Source organism: Petaurus breviceps, unplaced genomic scaffold, assembly GCF_028583685.1.
Source record: "Petaurus breviceps papuanus isolate PSGF00001 unplaced genomic scaffold, PetGlider_PUasm1.0 126, whole genome shotgun sequence".
NCBI classification, from domain to species: domain Eukaryota; kingdom Metazoa; phylum Chordata; class Mammalia; order Diprotodontia; family Petauridae; genus Petaurus; species Petaurus breviceps.
The window spans coordinates 39,088,008-39,115,677 of NW_027185655.1; the positions used below are offsets into that span (position 1 = coordinate 39,088,008).

The following is a 27,670-nucleotide window of genomic DNA, read 5'->3' on the forward strand; positions in this document are numbered from 1 at the left end:
TCTGATGATGTTATCATGTTGATTCTATTGGGCCTTCTCTCTGATGTTCCTATGTAGCATGTTATCTCTACCAGTCATGATATTTTCACATTTATATGAATAGTAGTAGCATTAAATATGTATCAGTCAAAGACCTAATTATCTCTTCTTTGAATAACATGCATAGAAATTTCATTCCAGTTATTTTAATTGTTTAGTGTTCTTTTATTTTTTTTTCTCTCACCTTCTTGTTCTTCACTCTACTCCATGTGGACTTTGGATAGCATCTGGAAAATGGAGGTCACAAATCATAAATTTAGAAGTAAAAAAAGTCCTCAGTAATCCTCCAAACCCCTTATTTTATAGATGAAAAAATTAAGTTTAGCCTTGCTAATATCATATAAGTCACTAGTTACAGAACCAATAATAAAACCCATGTCCTCTCATTCAAAATCCATCAGTACCAATGCATTATATACTTCCTCAAAGAAGGGTTTGAGCTTAGTTTAGGTTGAGGTAAGCATGAGAAGTCTGGAGAAAAGGCTGTTGTAGCAGTGTAAGCTGGTCAAGAGCATCTATAGTGATGAGATGACAGGGGCATAAAAAATGTACTGTACTTTGGTTTCTAAATACTGAACATTTATGTGAAAGCAAAAACAAAAACAAAATAAAACTATAAGGGTTGATAATCTTAGTACCTAGAACAGTACTTTAGGAACTTAATAAAGCCTTCATAAATGAATGGATGGATGAATAAATGTTCCAAATATATGTAATATAAAGATAATCTACAGCAGTCAGGTCTGCTTTTAAGTGTCTTTTTTTAATTCAGCAATTAGATAGATATCTTGGCATAAAAGAAGAAAATTGACAATGATGTTGCATTATTTCACTTTTGTTACAAATTTTTCACATCGAACACTAAGATCTATAAAAGATTTTCATTAAATTTGTTGGGTAAGGGAAGTCATCTTGCATATCCAACTAACATGATATGAGTAAAGGAATGAAGTAAAATACAAAGAGTGGAAGATTGAATGGTGTAGAGAAGACAGTTTGGGACTCGTGGAGCTTTGATTTCTCAAAACAGATGTCCTCATGATTGAAGTTATTCTGGTTTCCACTTAACCAGATGGGATACCAACCTCCCGGTTGCGTTCAGAACTGGCAGGGCTCATTAAGTTGGCTTTAAATTGAGCATTAAGGGAGGATCTTTTGCTTAGTCCAAATAATCTCAACATGCAAAATAAGAGAGAAGAGGGAGTTAGTTCTATGAGAGATGAAAGATAAGATAAGGGATATTAACATACTGGACTTAATTGTCTATAAGTAACTACAAAATAAATGGGAAATTAGGAAGATTAACTGGAAATGTTTCCAAATTATGAATAATATGACCTATTGGCCCAATGGAAACAGGATGAAATCATTCTCTTAACTGACATGTCAACACTGGCAGGTGGAATACATGCTACAAGGAAGAGTAAGAGGAAATGAAGCTTGAAGAGGAAGTAACTTGTGCAAATTCCAAAGTTCAGTAAGTATAATTACTATTTCATAAAGAAAATAATCCATTCATTGACAGATACAAGATTTAGGACATATTAATTATTTCTGATTCATTTTGTCAACTAATATTTTGGAATTCTGAATCCAGTGATCATTTTTTTTTTCCAAATTGCTGAATCCTAAGGGTTACCATATTGAGACAATGTTTAATAAATTTTTTTTACATTTTATTGGTGCCTTTATTTTTTATACCACATACTTTACCACCCCCTCCAAATCCAACCATTTTTATGATAAGTGAAGATGATTAATTAGAAAGAATTACACCTGACCCAGAGACTTTTCCACAAAATATATACAATATTCTGTCTTAGTCATTCTCTATTTTTCTGCCAAGAGGAAGCATATATTTTCTCCTTATTTCTCTTATGGAAACACCACTGATTTTTCTAGTATGCTGAGTTCACCTTCCTTTTATTTGTTGTTGTAGGCATTGTGTATATTATTTTGTCTCATTCTATTATGTTTCAGAAGGTATAAATATTTCTATGTATCTCTCAATTTCTCATGTTCCTCATTTCTTGTATTTCTAATAATATCTGATATTGCCTTCATATCCTGGTTACCTAAAAAATTCTATTACATATCTTTGGACAGTCACTTAATTTTTGGTTATTTCATAACAGAAAGAGAGTTGCAGAGATTTTAAAACAGGTGTTTTTTTTTTCTTTTTTGACCACCTTGAGGCAGATATACCATAGAAGAATTGTTGAAGAAAGGGTATGGACAGTTTAGTCACTTGAACACTATTTATCTGAATTTTAGAACAACTGGAAAATTCCCTGGTTCTTTTGATAGTGTGTCAGCATCCATATCTTCCCCTAGGCCCACTGACATCAGTTGGTGCTATCTTTTATTTTCTTTCATTTTTGCCAATCTGTAATGTGGGAGGTAAAATGTCAAGATTCTTTTTAAAATGTACAGTTCTATATTTTATGTGATTATTGTTTTACTTTTGGGAGGGGGGAAGACAGGGCAATTGGGGTTAAGTGACTTTGCTGAGGTCACACGGCTAGTCCATGTTAAGTATTTGAGGTCATATTTGAACTCAGGTCCTGCTGACTCCAGGGATGAAGCTCTATTCGTTTCACCACCTAGTCACCCCATGTGATTATTTTTAATTTTCAATTTTTCTTTTGAAAACTGCTTGAATAATTTTATAAAGTAACATAAACATGTATGTGTGTATATATATATACATAATCTGTCTCTTCTAATTTGATTTCATTTAAGAAAAAATTTGTAAATAAAACTATTTTATATTTTTAAATCTTTGCTTTTTCATTTGGCTGAGAATTTTCTCTGTAGACATAGTTGGGAAAGGCACTTAATTTTATATTTTTCTTATAGTCTTACACTGTCACCATTTATATTATTACTGCAAATTTATTTTAACCATGTTTCATCAACATTTACTTTGTCCAAACCCAATTACTGACAAACTGCCATCAAACAATTTGAACTTGAAGGGCATCTATTCAACAACAATTTAGAACAATTAGGTGATCAATCAATTTTAGATAAATTGGTAGACAGATAGATAGATAAAAGCTGATTTCATGGGTTGGCACTAGCAGCTAGCTGAGCAGGAACATTATATGTGGAGCCTGAACTGAATTTTGAAGGAAACTAAGAAAGCTAAAATGTGAAGTGAGGAGGGAACTGTAATGGGAATGCAAATTTGGAAGATCTTCCCTGCCCCTAGGCTAAAGTGCACCTGACGCCTGGGGTGGGAGGCTTGTTTTTCAGTAGATACTTCTTGATTGGCCAGTGAGTCAATAAGGTTGTTACATTCTCTGAGCCAGGAGAAGGCTATATAAGCCCTGATGTGTAGTTTTGTTTTGGGACTCACTTTGAGAAGTGTTCTGTGATTTGATCTAAATTCTGGGAAGCCGTTGTTGAGAGTCCCCTGGCTTTGAAAGACCCAGATGCTGATTTGGTATGGATGTAATGGTTGGACAGTTTGGAAATCTGTCTACTTGATCTGTTAATGTCTTGATAATTCTGCCTGTATACTTTGAAGTTCGGGGTGCTGACTTTTCCCCTGAACAAGGTAAACGATATATGTCTGACTGATTAAAGTAAGCTTGTTAACCCATTTTGAGTTGCTTTCCTTTATCAAAGCAGATCCAAGAACCTGTATGGGCAGCAAACCCTAAGGACGCGCTTGGGGTGCTTGCTGCTACAGGAACACATTCTAAGTTTTGGGGCAATCAGTCTAATGGGAACAGAGATTACAGATTGCATGTCATGCATGAAGGTGTGGGTCATGAAAATGAGTAATGTGCAAAATTACTAGAAAGTGGAATATTTGCAAAGGGCTTTAAAGGAAAATATAGGTCTTTGATGTTAGGGGGAATAGGGAGCCAACTCAAATCATCAAATACAAGAATAATATGGTCAGATATGAACTTTTGAAATTTTATACAGTTTGTTTTTTCCTCCCTCAAATCTATCACTTTATTGATCTAATTAATGTATTGCTTGATCACATACAATGCCCACATGTCTCAGGGCATATGTGCTAAAACTGTTAAAGTTTGCCTTCTTGGAAAGCAATAGAAGTAAAGGGAGGGGGATATTGTGTGTGTTAATATAGTATTGAAGAAAAATTATTAAACTTGGAATTGGAAGACTTGGGTACCAAGCTTGGTTCTACTGTTTACTATTTGTGTGACCTTGGGTGATTCAGTTTCCTTTCCTATTCTTCAGTTACCCTCTTTAAAATAAATTATTTGGACCAGATGACCTCTGAGATTGGTTCCAACTTGAAATCCTGTTATCTGATGCATTGTATAATAGTGTGGTGTAATAATATTCAATTTCCAGAAGTAAATGGGGTTGATTGAGTTTAAAAATCTAGTGAATGTGAAGTGCAGTGGATCTATTAAAATATATGAGCAAGGAAGAAAACTAAATAATAGGAGATAATTTTAAGCTCAAAGTTATCACAATCATCAAATATAATTCAAAAGTAAATCTTACCCTGGAAATAGATAATTAGGGAGGGGATAAAATGGAATATTGTATGTAAGGTTCATAAAAAAGACAAAAGTCAGCATAGAGAAGAAGCATTATAAAGGGTGTCAGATAGCCTGGATTTGAATTCCAGCTCAGTCACCAGCTAGCTATATGATCTTTGTCTACTCTCTTGATTTTTTTCAGCCTCAGTTTCCTATTAATATCAGAGCACAATTCACTTCTAATAATGATAATAATAAACATTCATATAGCACTCCTTTACAAAATATTTCACAAATATTGTCTCATTTTATCATCACTACTCTGAAATAAAGGGGCTATAAATATCCCAGTTTGTACAGATGAAGAAATTGGGGTAGATACAGATTAAGTGACTTTCTGAGGACCACACAGTTAATAAGTTTGTGAGAGAGGATTTGAATTCAGATTTTTCTAATTCCAGACCAAGCACTCTAACCACTAAGAGACCTAGTCAGCACAATAGAGATATTACATTCATTGGGTTGTTGTGAAGGAAGTACTTGACATCACACACACACACACACACACATACACACATATTTATATAAAGATACACATCAACATATATACATACATATATGTGCATATGATTTTTATTATTTAATCCAATGAAAGATAAAGGGAAATACAAAATGAAGCATTAGTTGATATTGAAAACTTTCTAAATAAATTACCAGTGTCAATAGGTGATAATAAAATTATATATATATATATATATATTTAAAAATCATTCAAAATCATTAAACAATTGAAATTCTTTTTGGTCCCCACAGTTTGAATTGATCCAATTACCAGTGTAAACTCTATTGTGTATCCTAGACTAAAGAAATAGGGAAGGTTTAATGATCAGAGTGTAACCATGTTACCAGTTTCCTACAAACTTCTTGTTTCCTGCCCTCACATACATCCTAATACTTCTTCTGAAAATGCAAGGGAAACTTTAAAGTGCAAGTAGAATCCCTTCTGAAATGTATTTTCCCTATAGCTGCAAAAAATCATCTTCCTGAGGAACAGGTATAATCATTGTCATTTATCTTCTCCAAAGCCTTCAGAGGCTTCATATTACCTATATATTGCAAATCATAATACTTGCTCTATCATTTAAAGTCTTCCACACACTAATTTCAATGTATTTTTCTAAGCTTCTTTCATATCACTAGTCTCTAGTTTATGCATATTCTATTCTAAAAGACTTTAGCTGTTTTCTAAATATGGTATTTCATCTACCATTTTCAAGCATTTGCATAAGAGATCCCCATGCCTGCCATGAAATTCCTTCAAAGCCCCATCTCAGAATGTTCCTAATCTCTCTTCAAGAATTGGTTTTGATACTACCTCCTAAGAGAAGGTTTCAAAGACTTCCCTATTACTCTTTGCTTTCGCACACTATCCTGGGTTTAATTTTCTGTGTACCTGTCCTTTTCTACTAGTAAAATGGAAGCTTCTTAAAGGCAAAATCTTTTTTCATTTTTATCTGTATATCTTTTGTACATTTTCTAGTGTTTCACATATAGTGGGTGTTTAATAAAGGTATATTTAATTGAAATTTCTTTTATGTGTACAATGTGATTTCATGAAGCTCATCTTTTTTTTTTTTCTGAATCCTGACTGGATTGTTATTGTTCCATTTAAAAAAATCTAATTGAAAATCAAAAGGTGAGGGAATAGAAATATTAAAATGATTTGAAAGTTGACTTAAATAATGATAAGTCTTGGGGAATTGAACACTTTATTACATCTCACTTGCCCTGAAGAACATTCTGCCCAAATTATATTCTTTCAGAATGATTTCTTTGACTACTTCTTTAATGCAGAAGTGATTTTATTACTAGGTAAATATATGTACTTATATGTCAAGTTTGACCAAAAGAAGAAAGAAAAAGGTACCTATGACTCTCTTCTTTGAAGATGTGGTTGACTATACATGTGGATTATCACATATATTTTCAGACTATGTGTTGGTTAATTTTGAAAAAGTTGCTTTTGTTACCCCTTTTCTTTGGTTATATTCTCTATTACAAGGGATGGAACTCCATGGGAAAAGAAAGGAATATATGATGGTTTGCAAATTTCTGGAACAAAAAAAATAACTAAATTTATTGACATATAGTAAGCCTTGCAATTTTATAGCTATAAAAGACTTTAAATATCAAAATGTTATTTTCTGCAATAAGTTGTACTACATGAGATGGCATTGAATTCACAAGATTTTAATATATATTCTTTCATTCATTGAGGAACTATGTTTTTCTCACAATAAATATTGAGGACAAGTCCGAAAAAATTTTCACATTTATTGTAGCCCAGGATGAGGATCAAATGATTTTAAATCAGGTGAATTGATGCTCTGTAGAAGTATGGTTATTTCCATTTGTTGGATAAGTATCTGAGCTTTTTTTAGTATGGTATAAGACCACTTCAAAATGTTCTACTTCCATTTAAGAGACCTATATAATTTTGAAATAATTTTGCTTCTCTTTATATTAATACAAAGTATTTTTAATGTTAATTATCTCCTTAATGGTAATATGTCAAATATTAGAATTTGTCAAGCTATAGAGTCCATTAACAGTAAAATACAATGTGTGTGTATGTGCGTATGTAACAGGTGGATGTTTTTGTTTAAATTAAAATGTCCAGATCTCCCAAGCCCACCTGGACTTCCTCAGACAAGTTTTAATGTAGTGTTGAACGAAAAAGTGACTCTCCTCTCTAAAAATGGAATTCTGAAGCAGACAAAAAGAAACAATTTAAATATCATGAAGCCACAGTCAGAATTGCGTTATATTTAGCATCAACCATGCAAAAGGAATGGAGGGCTTGGAATATGATATTCTAAAAGATTCTAAAAGCTAGGATTACAACCAAGAACAACATATGCATCAAAATTGAGTATAATTCTTAAGAGGAAAATAGATATTTTATTAAATAGAGGACTTCCAAGCATTAAAAGACCACAATTGAATAGAAAATTTGACATTGAAATAGAAGACCCAAAAGAAGCATAACAAGGTGAACATGAAAGAGTAGCAATACTACATCAATAAAGGTAAACTATTTATATTCCTATATGCAAAATGATTCGTCACTCCTAAGAACTTTATCATTATTAGGGCAGTTAAAAGGATTCTACAAAGTCAGAGGGCATGAATGTGAGTCGATTATGTTGGGATGATCTCCAAAAATCAATGTAAGGATTGAGAGAAAGTGATGCACTGGGAGAAGGGGGAAGGTAGAGGAAGTATGGGGAAAATTTTCTCACATAAAAGGTACTCAAGGAAAAGTTTTTATAGTGCAGGGAAAATGAGGGAGTGGTAGGCAATACTTGAATTCTAACTCTTTTTGCAATTGATTGAAAGAGAGAAGAATATATATATATATATATATATATATATATATATATATATATATATATGTACACTCAGTTCAGTATAGAAATGCATCTTAACTAATAGGGAAATGGAAGGCTAAGGATGTAATTGATATGGGAGGAAGTGAAGATGAACAGAGAGCAGTGGCAAGAAGCAAAACAGACTTTTAATGAGGGGCAGTATGAAAAGACAAAGAAAAACAAATAGAATAAAATAGGATGGAGGGAAATACACAGTAATCATAACTGAATGCGAATGGCATGAGCTAATCCATTAAACAGAAGCAGAGGGTAAAATGGATTAGAAATTAAGAGTCCAGCTTTTCTTGCTGGGCAGCTGGTGTGAAGGAGGGATGGCTGGTCTCTCTCTGTGCAATCTGGATCCATCCTTCCTCCTGGAGTGATCCAGCAAACTCTCATCATCATGACTGAACAGATGACCCTTCAATGTACCCTTAAAGGCCACAATGACTGGGTGACCCAGACTGCCACGACTCCCCAGTTTTCCGACATGATCCTGTCAAACTCCCAAGATAAGACCATTATCATGGGGAAGCTTACCAGAGATGAGAAACTTTGGGATCCCCCAGTGGGCCCTCAGGGGTCACTCACATTTTTTTAGTGATGTGGTTATTTCCTCTGATGGCCAGTTTGCACTCTCAAACACCTGGGAAGGCACACTAAGACCGTGGGATCTCACAACTGGAACTACCACCAGGAACTTTGTTGGTCACACCAAGGATGTGCTGAGTGTAGCCTTCTCTTCAGAAAATTGTCATATTGTCTCTGATTCCCAGGATAAGACTATCAAGCCATGGAACACCCTGAGTGTCTGTCAATACACTGTGCAGGATGATAGCCACTCAGAGTGGGTGTCCTGTGTCTGTTTTTCCCCCAAAAGCAGCAACCCCATCATTATCTTCTGTGGCTGGGACAAGCCGGTCAATTTCTGGATCTTGGCCAACTGCAAACTGAAGACAAATCACATTGGCGACATGGGCTACCTAAACACAGTTACAGTTTCTCCTGATGGTTTTCTTTGTGCCTCTGGAAGCAAGGATAGTTAGGCCATGCTGTGGGACCTCAGTGAGGGTAAGCACCTCTATACTCTGGATAGTGTGGCATAATTAATGCCCTCTGCTTCAGGCCCAATCGCTATTACCTGTGTTGGCACTGGGCCCAGCATCATGATCTGGGACCTAGAGGGCAAAATCTTTGTGGATGAGTTTAAGCAAGAAATGATTAGCAACAGCAGTAAGGCTGAGCCTCCCCAGTGTCCTTCCTTAGACTGGTCTGCTGATAGCAAGACTCTTTTTGCTAGATACATGGACAACTTGGTACGGGTGTGGCAGGTGACCACTGGCACTCGGTAAAGGGGTCAACCGTAATTCAGATTTTGAATATAAGACCTTAAGTTCTGCCTTTTGAAAAAAAAAATAAAGAAATCAGAGTCCAACAATAGATTAAGTTCAAGAGACAAACTTGAAACATAGAGACATGCAGAGCTAAAATAAAGGGTTGGAGTATAATCTACTATGCATTAGTTGAGGTTAAAAAATGTAGGGGTAAGAATCATGATCTCAGACAAAGCAAAAGAAAAAAAATGAACCTAATTAAAGGACATAATCAGGGAAGTGAAATTTTGCTAAAAATACTAACATAGATATTGGTATAATATAAAAAGGATTGGCAGCAAGTTTCTCTAATAAAGGTCTCATTTTTCCAACAAAGAACTGAGTCAAAGTTATCAAAAAAAAAAAAAGAATGCTTCTCCAATTGATAAGTGATCAAAGGATATGAACAGGTAGTTTTCAGGTAAAAAAAATGAGGATATCTACAGTCATATGACAGAAAATGCTCTAAATTATTAATGATTATTGTTCAGTTATTCAATCATATCAAACTCTTCACAACCCCATGGACCATGACATGCTAGACTCTTCTCTTGAAGTCTATCCAAGTTCATGTTCATTGCTTCATTGATGCTATCAATATTTTACCATCCCCTTTTCTTTTTGCCTCAAATGTTTCCCTACATCAGGGTCTTTGTCAGTGAATCCCAACTTCTCATTATGTGGTCAAAGTATTTAAGTTGCATCTTCAACATTTGACCTCCCAATGAGTAGTAATTAATTACTTTAAACATTGACTGATTTGATCTCTTTGCTGCCCAGAAGACTTCTAAAATCACCACAACTCAGAATCGTTGCTTCTGTGGTGCTCAGCTTTCTCTTATGGTCATATGTTGCTACTATAAAATTATAGATTTAACTATACAGACCTTAGTCTACATAAAGGCAAATAAAACAACCTTGAGGTAACACCTCACACCTACTGGATTGAAAAGGGAAATGACAAATGGTGGAGGGGATGTGGAAAATAGGGACACTAATGTCCCAATGTCCCACTCCACCCAATGGTGGAGCTAAGAACTGATCGAACTATTCTGGAGGATAATTTGGAAGCATATGCCAGAGAGCTAAAAAACTGTTCATACCCTTTTACCCAGCAAAACCATTACTGGGCCTATACCCAAAAGAGAAAAAAGAAAATTAACTATATGTACAAAAATACTTATAGTACATCTTTTTATGGTGGCCAATAATGGGGAATTGAGGGGATGTCCATTAATTGGGAAATGACTGAACAAGTAATCACAAATGATTGTGATGGAAAACTCTTGTGCTATAGACATGATGAGGGGAGTGGTATCAGGAAAAATATATATATGGCAAGACTTGTATGAAATGATGGAAAGTGAAGAGAAATTGAGAGATTTTTAATACACAGTACTAGCAATATTATAATGATTATCAACTGTAAAAACTTGGCTACTCACATCAGTACAATGATCCGAGATGGTTCCAAAGGATTTGTGAATAAAAAGGTTATCCAACTCCGATAAGAGAACTGATGAACTCAGAGTGCAAATTGAAGTATTTTTTTTTCCTTTTTTTGGTATGGCTAATATGGAAATACATTACACATGATTTCACATGTATGATTGATATCCCTGTTTGTCTTCTCTGCAGGTAAGAGAGGTGTAGGAGAGAATCCAGAACTCAAAATTTGAAAAGAATGTTAAATATAAATAGCACATCTTTGAAAAATATTAAAGCAGTATTTTGTCACCCAATAACCAGGAATTCAGTATTTGTATATTCTTGAGCATGTCAAGCATTTGTTTTTATAAATAAAAATGAATATCTTTTTGCATGGGTAGTTTTCTTAATGTTCTTTCAACTTTATAAACAAAACACTGCTTTAGTAGTAATCACAAACAACCCCTGCAGGTGCAGTTACTCTGAAAGCCTTAGATTTTTCTGAGAATGTCATAAACTGTGAATTGGGAAAAACCTTTTCCATTCTCAATTTTGCAGATTTTTTTTTCATTTTAACTGTTATTTCCTTTTAAATTGATGTGACTGACCTCCTATGACTGTATACTTAAGATGATTATCTTGGTTGACTTTCCCAAATCAATAGCAATACCATCTATTTAGGTACATAGCCTTTAGGACAATACCATTCATTTAGGTATATAGCCCATATAGGGCTACAAATCTGGTATATTAAGCAACAACCATTCATATATATATATATATATATATATATATATATATATATATATGTGTGTGTGTGTGTGTTATTTATTTCATTAAATATGTCCCAATTACATATAAAAATTTTAATATTCATTTTAAAAAATTCACGATTGAAATTCTCACTCTTCCCCTAACCAGTCCCACCTTCTCCACAAGTCAAGTGATTTTCCATCAGTTATATAGGTGAAACCATGCAAAACATTTTGACATTATATGTGTTTCCAAAAAGAGGACAAAAATAAAATAAAAAAGTATGTTTCAATCTGCATTCAGAATTGATAGGTTTTTTCTTTTCAGGTAAATAGAATTTTTTTTCATACTGAGTCATTTGCAATTTTCTTTAACCAGTCTTAATTAGAGCGGCTATCTTTCACAGTTGATCGTATTTAAAATGTTGCTGTTACTGTGTACAGTGTTCTCCTGGTTCTGCTCACTCCACTTCTCAGCAGTTCATGTAAGTTTTCCCATGTTTTTTATGAAACCAACCTGATCATTATTTCTTATCACATAATAGTATTCCATCACAATCATATACAACAATTTATTCATCAATTCCCCAACTGAACTGCATCTCCTCTATTTCCAATTCTTTGTAACCATGAAAGAACTGCTATAAATATTTCTGTACAAAGAGTTCCTTTCTACTTTTCTTTAATCTCTTTGGTTTGCAGACATAATCTTGGCATTGCTGGGGTAAAGGCTATTCATGTTTATATAGTTCCCTGGCAATAGTTCCAAGTTGTTCTCCAGAATGATTCAAATTCTTCATAATCCCACCAATAGTGAATTAGTATCCTAATTTTCCATATGCCTTCCACTACTTGTCATATTACTTTTCTGTCATATTTACCAATCAGATAACTATGAGGTATTAATCTTAATGTCATTTTTTCAGTGTTTATTAACATGAATTTCTCTAATCATCAGTGATTTAGGACATTTTTCATGTGACTTTTGAAAGCTTTGATTTCTTCTGAAAACTGCCGCTTTGACTATTTACAGATTTGAGAAGGGCTGCTAATTTTTGTATATTTGTATTAGTTTCCAGTTTATTTAAGAAATGAGTCCTTTGAGAATAGAAACCTGGAACCAACATGACAGAGTGAAAGCATGGACTTCCTTGAGCTCTCCCTCAAATCCCTCCAAATACCTGTAAAATGACTCTAAATAAATTTGAGAGTAGCAGAACCCACAAAATGAAAGAATGAAACAAATTTCTAGCCCAAGACAACTTGGATTCTCAACAGGAAAGGTCTATTACAATGGTTTGAGAGTGGGATACACAGGCAGAGACCAAGACCCAGCAAAACTCTGAGTAGGCTTCAGGGGACTGAATCACTGGCAGTTGTGGTTTGGTTTCCCACAAACCCACAAACACCAAAGACAAAATTGAAGGTCAGTGGGAATGTTCTGCCTGGACCTGTGTGAGAGAGGAGCCTGGTCTGGCACCAGCCAAAATCCCAGGGTGGTGGCAGCAGTGGTGTCAGTGGCAGGAATTGCTTCTGGAGCTCTCAGGCCACAGATGGTGGGGGGGATTGAGTGATTTATCAGAGGGGGATTGCAGGCATCTCTTTGCTGTCACTGAGTCAGGATTGTCTTGCATTGCCCTTGCTTGAATCTGGGTCACAGTCCCAGGTGATGGTCTTGGGGCAAGGAGGAGAGCTGGAGAGGCAAATCTTGTAGTGGAAGTAGCAAGGTAATCCTCCTCACAGTTCCAAGTCAGAAAAGAGTGCTTGTAGTCACTCACAGACCAGAGCATGGGCCAGGAGAGGAATAAACACCTCTCCTTTGATTATACAATATTTTAAGAACTAAACATTTACAGACCTTTAGAAGTATCTCTGAAAATAGCTTAATGAAAACCCTGAAGCTTAGGACAGTGCACTCTCCATACTGGAAGCAAATACTTACCTTAACAAAGAGCTAAAAAGTAAAGTAATAGCCTAGGAAAATGACCAAATGGCATGGGGGGAAATCAGAATATAGAATATTACTTTGGTGACAAGGAACATCAAAACACACAATCAGAAGAAGAAAACAAAGTCAAAGCTCCTACATCCAAAGCCTCCAAGAAAACCATGACTTGGTCTCAGGTCATGGAAGAGCTCAAAAAGGATTTTGAAAATCAGGTAAGAGAAGTAGAGGAAAAAGTGGGTAGAGAAATGAGAATGATGCAAGAAAGTAATGAAAAAAGAGAAAACAGCTTGGTAAAGGAGAACCAAAAATCTGCTGAAGAAAATAGCATGGGGGGGAGGAGGAAGGAGAGGAGTCAAGATGGTGGAGTAGAAGCATTACCTCCCCATGCCTCCAGCTTCCACCTTCCCCAATCCATGTAAAAAGGGGACACTAAACAACTTTGGACCTGCAGAACACACAAAATGACACAGAAAATCTAACCTCCATATGAAGACAGCCTGGCAAGCCAGCAGGAATCAATCAGCCCGGTGCTCTGGGAGCCAAACCCAGCCAAATGCCAAAGCTTTAGCCCCAGGGTGGGCCTGACCAGCTGCTGGCCAGAGGGACTACAGATCAGCAGCAGCTGGGGCCCTTTCCATATTTATCAAAACACAGATGCAAAGGACAAAGTGAGAGGTCAGTGTAGTCTGGACTTTGGGATGCAGTAAGAGGGAGTAAGTCGGCGAGAAGCCACCTACAGCCAGCCAGCTCCACGTGGCAGCTTCAGCTCCTAGCCTGCAGAGTGTAGGGTGACTAAGCAACCAATAGATTGCTCTTGCTTTAACCTGCTTGGATCTGGATTGCAATCTAGGGTGGAGGGCCTGGGGTGTGTGTCCAGCTTGCCAGAGCGTGTGGAGACCTCAGAGACGGCACCAATTTAATACCTCCAGCAGCTGAGAAAAACCCAGTGTTTGGGATGAAAGCTCCCCTGTCTGGTGGCAGAGTCCTAATGTGGCAAAAAGCCAAGGGGTCAAGTCAGTGAGGGATGACATGGCCACCCAAAGGAAACAAAGCAAACAGAAGATTCCAATATTAGACTCCTATTTTGGGGACAAAAAGGAGCAAAGCATGGAACAGGAGGAAAACAGTGAAGTCAGAACTCTTGCACCAAAAGCTTCATAGAAAGTTATGAGCTGGTTACAGGCCATAGAGGACCTTAAGAAGCAGATAAGAGCAATGGAGGAAAAAATTGGGAAGAGAAATGAGAACAATGCAAGAAAATTATGAAATGAGAGTCAACAGTCTGACTGTAGAAAACAACACCTTAAAAAAGAGACGAACTCAAATGGCAAAAGAGGCCCAAAAAGGCAATGAGGAGAATAATGCATTAAAAAGGCAAATTTGCCAGATGGAAAAAGAATCTCAAAAGTTCACTGAGGAGAATCATTGCTTCAGAATTAGATTGGAGCAATTGGAAGCTAATGACATTATGAGAAATCAAGCTTCTGTTAAACAGATCCAAATAAAAGAAAGAAAAGAAGGCAATGTGAAATATCTCATGGGAAAAACCACTGACCTGGAAAATAGATCCAGGAGAGATCATTTAAAAATCATTGGACTACCTGAAAGCCATGATTAAAATCAGAATCTTGAAATCATCCTCCAGGAAGTTCTCAAAGATAACTGTCCTGATGTTTTAGAACCACAGGGCAAAATAGAGTTTGAAAGAACACACTGATCACCTCCTGAAAAAGATCCCAAAAAGCAAACTCCTAGGAATATTATAACCAGGTTCTGGAATCCCCAAAATAAGGAGAGAATATTAAAAGCAGCCAGGAAGAAACAATTCGAATATTGTGGAAACACAATAACCCAGGATCTGGAAGCTTCTACACTGAGGCATCAAAGGGCTTGGAATATCATATTCTGGAGGTCAAAGGAGCTGGGATTAAAACCAATAATCACCTACCCAGCAAAACTGAGTATCATGATTCAGGGGACAATACGGTCAATCAGTGGAATAGAGGACTTTCAAACATTCTTGTTGAAAAACCGAGAGTTGAATAGAAAATTTGACATTCAGATACAAGAAGCAAGAGAAGCATGGGAAAGTAAACAGGGAAAAGAAATCATAAGGAACTTATTAAAGTTGAACTATTAACATTCCTACATGGAAAAACAATAATTGTAACTGATCAAATATTCTCAGTAGTTGAAGGGAATACACACACACACATATGTCTATATATATATATATGAGGGTGTATGGGTATATGAATACATATGTGAATGTGTGTGTATATATATATATATGTTTACAGGTATAAATATATAGAGGGCACAGGACCAATTTAACAGGAAGGGAGGAAGGGATGATACTTAAAAGGTGAAATTAAGAGGTGAGAGAGGAATATAATGAGAGGAGATGGGGAGAGACAGAATGGGGTAAACTATCTCATCTAGAAGAGGCAAGGGAAAATGGTTACAATGGAGGGGAAGCATAGGAAGGCAAAAGGGAATGGCTCAACCTCATTCCCATTGAATTTGGTCTGAGGATGGAATGAAATACACACTAAATAGGGTATCTCACCATACAGGAGAGTAGGGGGGAAGGGGATGAGAAGGGTGATGATGGAAAGGAGGGCAGGCTGGGGTTGAGGAAAGTTGGAAGTACTCACCTTTGAAAAGGGACAGGATCAAAGTAGAGAATAGAAAAAGTGGGAGGTGGGGTAGGACAGAGCAAAATATAGACAGTCTTTTACAATATATCTATGTTATTTTTTCACATTAGCCACACATGTACAACCTATACTGAATTGCTTATCTTTCTAGTAAGGGTGGGTGACAAGGGAGGAAGGGAATGAATCTGGAATTCAAAGTTTTAAAGTAAAATTTATATATATGTATTTATTTAATTATTTAATTTATTTTATTATTTATTTAATTATTTATTTATAATTTATAAATTATATATATATATAATTATAATTTATAATTTATTTAATTATTTAAAAAAATACTATTTTACATGTAATTGGGAAATAAGATATACAGGCACTGGGCATAGAGATCCACCATGCCCTACTGGAAAAGTCAAAAGGAGTATGGGAGAAAATATGGGAGAGAGCAGATTGGAGGAGGGGATATCCTGTGGGACTACTATTTTTGGGTGGTGGGTAGGGGAAAAACAGGGAGAAAATTTGTAACTAAACATCTGGAGGAAATGAATGATGTAAATCAGAATTTAATAAAGCATTTGAAAAATGAAAAAAAAGAAAATAGCACAATAAAAAATTAAACTAACCCAAATGGCAAAAGAGGCCCAAAAAGTCAATAAGGAGAAGGATGACTTAAAAAGTAGAATTACACTGATGTTAAAGGAATTTCAAAAACTCACTGAAGAGAATAATTTCTTCAAAATTAGGTTGGACCAAATGGAAGCTAGTGACTTCAGGAGAAATCAAGATACAATTAAACAGATCCAAACAAATGAAAAAATTTCTTATTGTAAGAACCACTGACCTGGAAAACAGATCTAGGAGAAATAATTTAAAAATTATTGGGCTACCTGAAAGCCATGATAAAAAAAAAAGAGCCTAGACAACATCAAGGAATATTGGCCTTATTTTCTTGAACCAGAGTGCAAAATAGAAATTGAAAGAATTCCCTGATTGCCTCTTGAAAAAGATCTCAAAAGAAAACTCCTAGGAATATTATAGCCAAATTCCAGACCCCCCAGATCAAAGAGAAAATACTGCAAGCAGTCAGGAAGAAACAATTTAAGTATTTTGGAAACACAATCAGAATAACAAAAGACCTAGGAGCTTCTACATTAAGGGATCCAAGGGCTTGGAATATGATATTCCAGAGGTCAAAGGAGATAGGATTAAAATCAAAATTCACTTATCCAGCAACTGAGTATAGTACTTCAGGGGAAAATAAGGTCATTCAGTGAAATTAAGGATTTTCAAGAATTCTTGGTGAAAAAACCAGAGTTGAACAGACAATTTGACTTTCAAACACAAGAAATGAGAGAAGCATGAGAAGGTAAACAGGAAAAAGAAATCGGAACTTGTTAGTTGAACTTTTTACATTTCGACATGTGAAAAAGATAATTGTAACTCCTAAGACTTTTCTCAGTATGGGGATAGTTGAAAAGAATACACACACACATACATGCATACATACATATATACATACATATATACACATATATGTGTGTATAGGAAATTGTGTGTATAAATATATATGTGACCGTATGCATATGTATGTACATGTATACATAGACAGAGGGCACAGGATGAGTTGAATATGAATGGATGATGTCTTAAAAATAAAATTAAGACATAAGAGAAGAACATATTGGGAGAAGGAAAAATGGATAGATAGATTAGGGTAAATTATCTTACATAAAAGAGGCAAGAGAAAACTTTTACAATGGAGGGAAGAGCAGGAATGTGAAAGGGAATGACTTAACTTCACTCATTGAATTTAGCTTAAGGAGGTATAACATACACACTCAGTTGAGATGATAGAAGGGGCCAGATTGGGGGAAGAGAGTAGTTAGAAGCAAACACTTTTGAAAAGGGACATTGTAAAATAATAATAAGAAGAATAAGTGGGGCTGGGATAGGATGGAGGGAATTATAGTTAGTTTTTCACAATATAACTACTATGGAAATGTTTTGCATAACTACACATATACAAACTATAGTGAATTGTTTATCTTCACATTGGGGATGGTGAGTAGGGAAGAAGGAAAAAAATCTGGAACTCAAAGTTTTAAAAACAAATGTTTAAAAAATGCTTTTTACATGCAGCTGGGAAATAAGATATGCAGGCACTGGGGTATCAAAATCCATCTTGCCCTACTAAAAAGTTAGTGGGAAGATGAGGGAGAATATAGGAGAGAGCAGATCAGGGCAAGGGGTATTCAGTAGGCTCGCTATTTCAGGGTAGTGGTAGGGGAAGGATGGGGAGGAAAAAAAATTGCAATTCAAAATCTTGTGGAAATGAATGTTGAAAACTAAAAATAAATAAATTGGAAAAAAATTATGAATGGAACAAAATAGAATGGAGCAAATGGAAGCTGATCACTTTATGAGAAATCAAGAAATGACAAATCAAAAAAAAAAAGAGTTAAATAACAGAAATGAGCCCGATATCAGAGAAATTTGCTGTAAATCCCCCCCCCATTTTTCTGTTTTCTTTCTAATTTTGTCTGTATTCATATAGCTTATGCAAAAACTTTTAAATTTCGCGTAACCCAAATTATCTATTTTACTTCCCATGATCCTCTCTATCTCTTGTTAGGCAGTATTACCATTTTTATTACATTGACTCAGATTACATATAAGCAATTAATATTCCTCCAGTTATTTAGTTCTGTATTTGTGTGAAAAGTGTTTGGTAATTGTATTCATACACTTTCTGGGTTTATCTTGTCAGGTCGACTCCCAAGTATTTTATATTTGTCTGCAGTTATTGTAAATGGAATTTTTATTTTTATCTCTTCCTGCTGGAATTTGCTGATGATATCTAAAAATGCTGATGGTTTATGTGTTTATTTTGTACCCCGAAATTTTCTCAAGTTGTTCATTATTTCAGCTAGTTTTTTTTAGTTGACTCTCTAGGATTCTGTAAGTATAACATTGTATTATCTACAAGGAGCAAATGTGTTTGTTTCCTCATTTATTTATTATTATTCCTTCGATTACCTTTCCCTCTCATTGCTATAGCTACACTTTCTAGCACAATATTGAATAATAATGGTGATTATACACATCCTTACTTCACCCTTGATTTTATTGGTAAGATTGCAAATTTATCTCCATTGTAGATAGTGTATCAGATAGATACTACTCATCATTTTAAGAAAATTCCAGTAATTCTCTCATTTCTAATATTTATTTTATTTATTTATTTGGTTATTTATTTATTTTTGCTTTTTTGAGGGCAATTGGGGTTAAGTAACTTGCCCAAGTTTACATGACTAGTTTTTTTTTTGTTTTGTGTGTGTGTGTGTGTGTGTGTGTGTGTGTGTGTGTTAAGTGTCTGAGGCCAGAATCTAACTGGAGTCCTTCTGAGTCCAGGGCCAGCACTTTACTCACTGCACCACCTAGCCGCCCCTATATTTTGTATTTTTCATATAGAAATGGGCATGGTATTTTCTTGCAGGCTTTTTCTGCATCTACTGATGTAATATGCTATTTCTTTTTTTTTAATTTATATGCTCAAATTTGTTGATAGTTTTCCAAATATTGAACCAGTTCTGCATTCTTGGTATAATTTCCAGCTGGTTGTAGTATATAATTTTTGCAATATGTTGCTGTTACCTACTTCCTAATATTTTATTTAACTTTTTGCATCAATATTCATTAGGGAAATTAGTCTACAATATTTTCTCTGTTTTTTCCTCTTCCTTATTTAGGTATCAAAATCATAAATTTATCATAAAAAGGAATTTGGTTAGGACTGACTCTTTTTTATCTTTCAAATAGGTTTTTTTTAAGTGTTGGGACTAATTGTTCTTTAAGTATCTGATACAATTCATTTGTGAATCCATCTGGTCATGGGGATTTTTTTTTTAATCAAAATATATAGATATAGATATATATCTATAGATATATGTTTGTTTGTTTACTTTGAGTTTACAATTCCTTGAGTTTCAAATTCTGTCTCCCTTCCTCCATTCCCCCTCATGGCAGCATACAATCAAGTATAGGATCTGCAAATACTTTCACATTAGACATTAGTGAGGTTATAAAGATGGATTGTATCAGGTGGAATGAGAAATGGTAAAGAGGAAATAAAACCAAACAAGAAAAAGATCAGGTAGTTTGCTTCAATCTGTATTGAAACTCAGTTCTTTCTAGTTCTTTCTCTCTATATAGACATTTCTCTCCATCATGAGTCTTTTGGCATTGACTTATATCACTGCATTGCTGAGAAGAGTCCAGTCTATCAAAGTTGGTCATCACACATACATTGTGTCTGTAATTGTGTACAAATTTCTCTTGGTTCTAAAATTCACATTCATCATCAGTTCATATAAGCCTCTACAGGTAGATATGAAGTCCATCTGCTCCTAGCAAAATAGTATTCCATTACATACATATACCACAAATTGTTCAGCTATTCCCCAATTGATGGGCACCCCCTTAATTTCTAATTCTTTGCCACCACAAAAATAGCTGCTATAAATATTTTTACATATGAGTCTTCCACTTCTATGATCTCTTTGTGATATAGCCCTAGAAGTGGTATTGCTGAGTCAAAGGGTATAAAATTATTTATAGCTCTTTGGGCATAATTCCAGATTGCTCTGTAGAAAGGCTGGATCAGTTCACAGTTCCACCAGCATGCATTAGTGTTCCAATTTGCCCACATCCTCTCCAGCATTTGTCATTTTCCTCTTTTGTCATCTCAGCCAATCTGACTGGTGAAATGTGGTACCTCAAAGTTGTTTTGATTTGCATTTCTCTAATCATTAGAGATTTAGAGCATTTCTTTATATGCTTGTAGATATCTTTAATTTCTTTCTCTGAAAATGGCCTGTTCATATCCTTTGATCATTTATCAATTGGGGAATGACTTGTATTCTTATAGATTTGACTCAATTCTCTGTATATTTTAGAAATAAGACCTTTATCAGAGACATCAGTTGTAAAAATTCTTTCCAAATTTCCCACCTCCCTGTTAATCTTGGTTACATTGGCTTTGTTTATACAGAAGTTTTTCAATTTAATGTAATCAAAATTATCCATTTTGCATTTTATAATGCTCTCTAATTCTTGTTTGGTCATAAAATCTTTCCCTCTCCACAATTCTGACAGGTAAACTATTCCTTGTTTTCCAAGACTGCTTAAAGTATCAACCTTTCCACCTAGATTGTGCCCCTATTTAGACTTGATTTTGCTATATGATGTTAGATCATGGTCTATGCCCAGTTTCTGCCATACTATATTCCAGTTTTCTCAGCAGTTTTTGTCAAATGAGTACTTATCCCCAAAACTGGGGTCTTTGGGTTTATCAAACAATAGATTACTATAGTTATTGACTGCTGAATCTCATGTGTCTAATCTATTCCTTTGATCCACTACTCTGTTCCTCAGTCAGTACCAAGTTGTTTTGATGACTGTTGCTTCATAATACAGATTAAAATCTGGTATAGTTAGTCCACCTTCGCTAGCATTTTTTTTCATTAATTTCCTTGATATTCTGGACCATTTGTTCTTCCAAATGAATTTTGTTACTATTTTTTCTAGCTCTATAAAGTAGTTTTTTGGTAAATTGATTGGTATGGCACTAAATATGTAACTCAATTTATATAAAATTGTCATTTTTATTATATTACCTCGATCCAGGCACAAGAAATTGATATTTTTCCAATTACTTAGATCTGACTTTATTTGTGTGAAAAGTGTTTTGTAGTTGTGTTCATATAGGTCCTGGATTTGTTTTGGCAGGTAGATTACCAAAGATTTTATAATGTTTATAGTAACTTTAAATGGGATTTCTCTTTCTATCTCTTGCTGTTGAATTTCATTAGAAATATACAGAAATGCTGAGGATTTATGTGGGTTTATTTTATATCCTGCAACTTGGCTAAATTTATTTATTGTCTCAAGTATTTTTTTACTTGATTCTCTAGGATTCTCTAAGTATATCATCATGTCATCTTCAAAGAGTGATAGCTTGGTATCTTCTTTGCCTAATTTGATTCCTCTGATTTCTTTTTCTTCTCTAATTGCTACTGCTAACTTTTCTAGCACCAGGTTGAATAAGAGGAGTGATACTGGACACCCTTGTTTCACCCCGATCTTATTGGAAATGCTTCTAGCTTATCCCCATTATAAATAATACTTACTGATGGTTTTAAATAGATGCTACCTATTATTTTAAGGAAGGCTCCATTTATTCCTATACTTTTCTAGTGTTTTTAATGGGGATGGAAGTTGTATTTTGTCAAAAGTCTTTTTTTGTATCTATTGAGATAATCATGTGGTTTCTTCTAGTTTTATCGTTGATATGATCAATATACTGATGTTTTTTTTCCTAATATTAAACCATCCTAGCATTCCTGCAAAAAAATCCTACCTTATCAAAGTGTATTATTCTTGAGATAAGTTGCTGTAGTCTTTTAGCTAATATTTTATTTAAAACTTTTGCATCTATATCCATGAGGGAAATTGGTCTATAATTTTCTTTCTCTATTTTATCTCTTCCTGATTTAGGTATCAGTATCATATTTGTGTCATAAAAAGAACTTTTATTTTTTTCACTAATTTTCCAAAATAGTGTGTAGAGTATTGGAATTAATTTTTCTTTAAATGATTGATAGAATTCAATAGTAAATCCATCTGGCCCTGGAGATTTCTTCCTAGGGAGTTCACTGATGGCTTGTTTGATTTCTTTTTCTGAAATGGAGTTATTTAAATAATTTACTTCCTCTTCAGTTAATCTGGACAACTTGTATTTTTCTAAATATTCATCCATTTCCCTAAGATTGTCAAATCAATGTGCATACAATTGGGAAAAAATAATTCCTAATTATTGTTTTGATTTCCTCTTCATTGGAGGTAGATTCACCCTTTTCAATTTTGATACTCATAATTTGGTTTTCTTCTTTCTTTTTTTTATCATATTGACTAAGGGTGTGTCAATTTTACTGTTTATTTTTTTTTATAAAACCAGCTATTAGTTTTACTTATTAATTCAATAGTTTTCTTAATTTCAATTTTATTAATGTCTCCTTAGGTATTTAATATTTCTAATTGAGTATTTAATTGGGGATTTTAAATTTCTTCTTTTTCTAGGTTTTTCAATTGCATGCCCAATTCGTTGACCTCCCTTTTCTCTAATTTAATCATGTATGCACTCAGGGATATAAAACTTCCACTAAGAACTGCCTTTAATGCATCCCACAAATTTTGGTATGTTGTCTCATTATTACCATTCTCTTGAATGAAATTACTGATTGCTTCTATAATTTCTTGTTTGACCCACTCATTCTTTAGGATTAAATTTTTTAATTTCCAATTAGTTTTTAGTCTATCTTTCCACAGCCCTTTATTGCATATAATTTTTGTTGCAGCATGATCTGAGAATGATGCATTTAATATTTCTTCCTTTCTGCACAGAATTGTGATGTTTTTATGCCCTAGAACATGGTCGATTTTTGAGTATGTGCCATGAACCACTGAGAAGAAAGTATATTCCATTTTATCCCCATTCAGTTTTCTCAGGAGATCTATCATATCTAGCCTCTCTAAAATTTTATTCACCTCCTTAACTTCTTTCTTGTTTATTTTGAGGTTAGGTTTATCAAGTGCAGAGTGGAGGAGATTAAGGTCACCCATCAGTATAGTTTTGCTATTTATTTCTTCCTCTAATTCCCTTAACTTCTCCTCTAGGAATCTGGATGCTATACCACTTGGTGCATACATGTCAAGTAATGATATTGCTTCATTCTCAATGGTGCCTTTTAGCAGGATATAGTTTACTTCCTTATCTCTTTTAATTGGATCTATTTTTGCTTTTGCTTTTTATGAGATAAGGATTGCTACCCCTGCTTTTTTATTTTAGTGGAGGTGTATATATTCTACTCCAGCCTTTTACCTTTACCCTGTGGGTATCCCTTTGTTTCAAATGTATTTCTTGTAGACAGCATATTGTAGGATTATGGTTTTTAATCCATTCTGCTATCCTCCTCTGTTTTATGGGAGAGTTCATCCCATTCACATTCACAGTAATGATGACTCTCTTTTTCTTCCCCTCCATCTTATTCCCTCCCCTGCTTATGTTTTTGTTTCTTCCTTTTCCCTTCTCCTCCTTAAGGGTTTTCCTTTTGACCACCACCTCCCTCAGTGTTCCCTCCCAGTAACCCCCCTTCTTTACCTACCCTTTCCCCTTATTACTATTTCCCTTCCCTTTATCTCCCCCCTCCCCCTTTACCCTCAAAATACATTGAGGACATAATATATTTTTCTACTCATCAGAGTATGTTATTCCCCCTTTAACCCCAAACCAATGAGAGTAAATTACATACAGTGCTCCTCTCCCTCACTCCTTTCCCTCTATTTAAGGAGTTTTGTGTCTTTTCAGGTTAGAATCTTAAACTTAACTTATTATGTTGATCCCTCTTTGAACCAGAACCAGTGAGAATAATGTTCAAATAATGTTCCTTTCCCTCTTTCCTTCCCCTCTACTATAGTGTGTTTTTATGACTCTTTGTATGGCATAATTTACCTTTTTCTGTCTCATCCTTTCCTTTTATCCCATTGCAGTCCCTTTGACCCCCTTAATAAGGTTTTTTTTTTTACCATCAGATTAGTTAATTTATACCCACACCCTCTATCTACGTATAACCTTTTAAAGGTCATGATAATCACATATTGACAGTTATCAGCTTCTCATACAGGGATGTGAAGATTTTGCTCTTATTGCATCCCAAGTTATGTGCATATGTGTGTGTGCATGTGTGTATGTGTGTTTTCCTTGTTTACCTTTTTATGTGTTTCTTGAGTCTTGTAATTGGAGATCAAATTTTTCATTGAGCTCTGGCTTTTTCATCAGGAAAGTCTGGAAGTCCCTTATTTCATTAAATGACCATCTCCTTGCCTAAAAGATTATGCTCAGTTTTTCTAGGTAATTAACCCTTGATGGAAGTCCTAACTCTTTTGCCCTTTGAAATATCAAATTCCAATCCCTCCGATCTTTTAATGTAGAAGCTGCTAGGTCCTGTGTGATCCTGATTGTAGTTCCATGATATCTGAATTGTTTCTTTTTCGCTGCTTACAGTATTTTCTCCTTAATTTTGTAATTCTGGAATTTGGCTACTATATTCCTTGGAGTTTCCAATTTGGGATCTCTTTCAGGAGGAGTCTAGTGAATTCTTTTGATAACTATTTTATCTTCTGATTCCAGGACTTCAGGACAGTTTCTTTGACAATGTCTTGGAGGATGTTGTCCAGGCTGCTTTTTTCATCATGGCCTTCTGGTAGACCAATAATTCTTAAGTTATCTCTCCTGGATCTGTTCTCTGGGTCAGTTGTTTTTCCAGTAAGATATTTAACACTTTCTTCCAATTTTTCAATCTTCATGTTTTGTTTGATTGACTCATGGTGCATCATAGCCAGGCCAAGGCCAGGACTCTCAGTGTTTTCCTTGAGTTATGCTGATGCTCACCTAGTACCCTGTGGAGGAGAGGTGTTCTGGCCACTTCAGATTTCTACCTCTATGCCCCTGGGCTACCATTCAGGTAGGCTTTTCCTGGTCAGGTGCCGTAGGCCTTGTTGGGACCCCTCCTGCTATTCTCTTTAGACTCCTTGCTACCTCAGTTACAAGTCTTCTTAATGATTCCCAAGCCTGAGGCTATTTCCTCTATCTCAGGATTTCACTCTGGGTGGGACACTTATCTTGGCTTTTGCTAGGTCAGGGAGGGGAATAGTACTGGTAGCAGCCAGAGTTTACATTGTCATCCTAGCCTCTGGAAAGTCAAGCAGGGGGTTTCTTAACTTCCAGGCTGGGGTCTGATAGCCTCAGGAGAAGCTTCTGTCTCTACTGGGGGCCCCTGCTCCAAGGGTGGTGAGATGCTGTTGAGACCTCTGTGAATCGCCCTTGGAGTAGGTGAGTCCTCTGGCTGGGGCTCCTTCTCTCTTTGCTGTAGTCTGCTCTCTAGTCTGAACTTCTGCAGCCCTCATGTGTTCTGTGCTCTCCCTGCCCAGACCCACATGGGCACTTTCCTTGGCTTGCTGGATTCTGCCATGCTCTGTCTCCCAGTGGATTCTGACACTCCAAAATCCATTCAGATTCACTTTTTAAAGTGTAGTGATGGGATTCACAGAGGAGCTTAGAACAGTTACTGCTTCTGTTCCCCCATCTTGGCTCCACCCCCCAGGATTATTTTCTTAAGGAACTCATTTATGATTTTTCCAATTTCTTTTTCTAAGATTAAGTTATTTAAATATTTTATTTCCTCTTCTTTTAATCTGGAAAATTTTATAATTTTATAAATATTTATCCATTTAATTTAAATGTTCATTTTTACTGGCATATAATTTGGAAAATAATTCCTAATATTGGTTCTATCTTCACTGGTGGTGCAATAACCCTTTTCATTTTTGAAATGAATGTGATTTGGTTTTCTTTTGTTTTTTCAAATCAAATGGACCAAAAACACATCTATTTTTCAATTTATTTTTACAAAACCAGGTCCTAGTTTTGTCTGATATGTTTTTTTTTTTCTTTCAGTTTCATTAAACTTGCCTTTGATTTTCATGATTTCCATTTTTGGATTTAATTGGAGATTTTTAATTTATCCTTTCTCTATATTTTTAGTTACATACCCAATCCATTTATCTGCTCTTTCTCTCTTGGTATACATATTTAGAGATATAACTTTTCCACTAAGTACTATTCTTGCAAATGAATTGTGATATTTATATTTTTTTGTAGCTCTATAAAATAATTCTCTGGTAATTCATTTGGTATGGCAATGAATAAGCAAATTAAAATAGGCATAACTGTCATTTTTATTTTATTATGTTGGCCTTTCAATGAGCAATGAAGATTTCTCCAGTTTCTTATACTTGTATTTATTATGTGGAAAATGTTTTTAAATTGTATTCATATAGTTCTGAGGTTTTTCCTGGCAGGTAGTCTCCCAAGTATTTTATATTGTCGAAAGTTATTTTAAATGGAATGTCTCTTTCTATCTCATCCTATTTGATTTAGTTGGTAATGAACAGGAATGCTGATAATTTGTGTGGGTTTCTTTCATATCCTACATCTTTACAGAATAATTGTTAATTGTTTAAACTAGGTTTTTCAGTTGATGCTCTAGGATTCTCCAAGTCCACCATTGTATTGTCTACCTAGAGTGATAATTTTGTTTCCTCATTTCCCATTCTAATTCCTTCACTTTATTTTTCTTCTTTTATTGTTATAGCTAGCATTTCTACTACAATATTGAACATAGTAGTGATAATGGGGAGTCCTTTCTTTACATCTGATCTTATTTGGAAGTTTCTAGCTTAATTCTGTTACAGATAATACTTACTGATAGTTTTATATAACTGCTATTTGTCATTCTAAGGAAATCTCTATTTACTCTTATGCTTTTAACATTATAATAGGAAAGAATGTGGTATTTTGTCTGAAGCTTTTTCTGCATCTGTTGAGATAATCATATGGTTTTTGCTGTTTTTGTTATAGATTGATAAATGCTTCTACTGCTTCTGCAGCC

The 27,670-nt window shown here is 34.9% G+C and overlaps 1 long non-coding RNA gene and 1 pseudogene across 1 annotated transcript in view; one reads left to right on the forward strand and one right to left on the reverse strand.

The window, feature by feature from the left end:
• Positions 1-27,670, reverse strand: part of LOC138170011 (uncharacterized) — a 511,203-nt gene that overhangs the window by 328,486 nt on the left and 155,047 nt on the right. The gene's annotated exons all lie outside the window — the stretch shown is intronic.
• On the forward strand, positions 8,135-9,294 carry LOC138170000 (small ribosomal subunit protein RACK1-like; annotated as a pseudogene).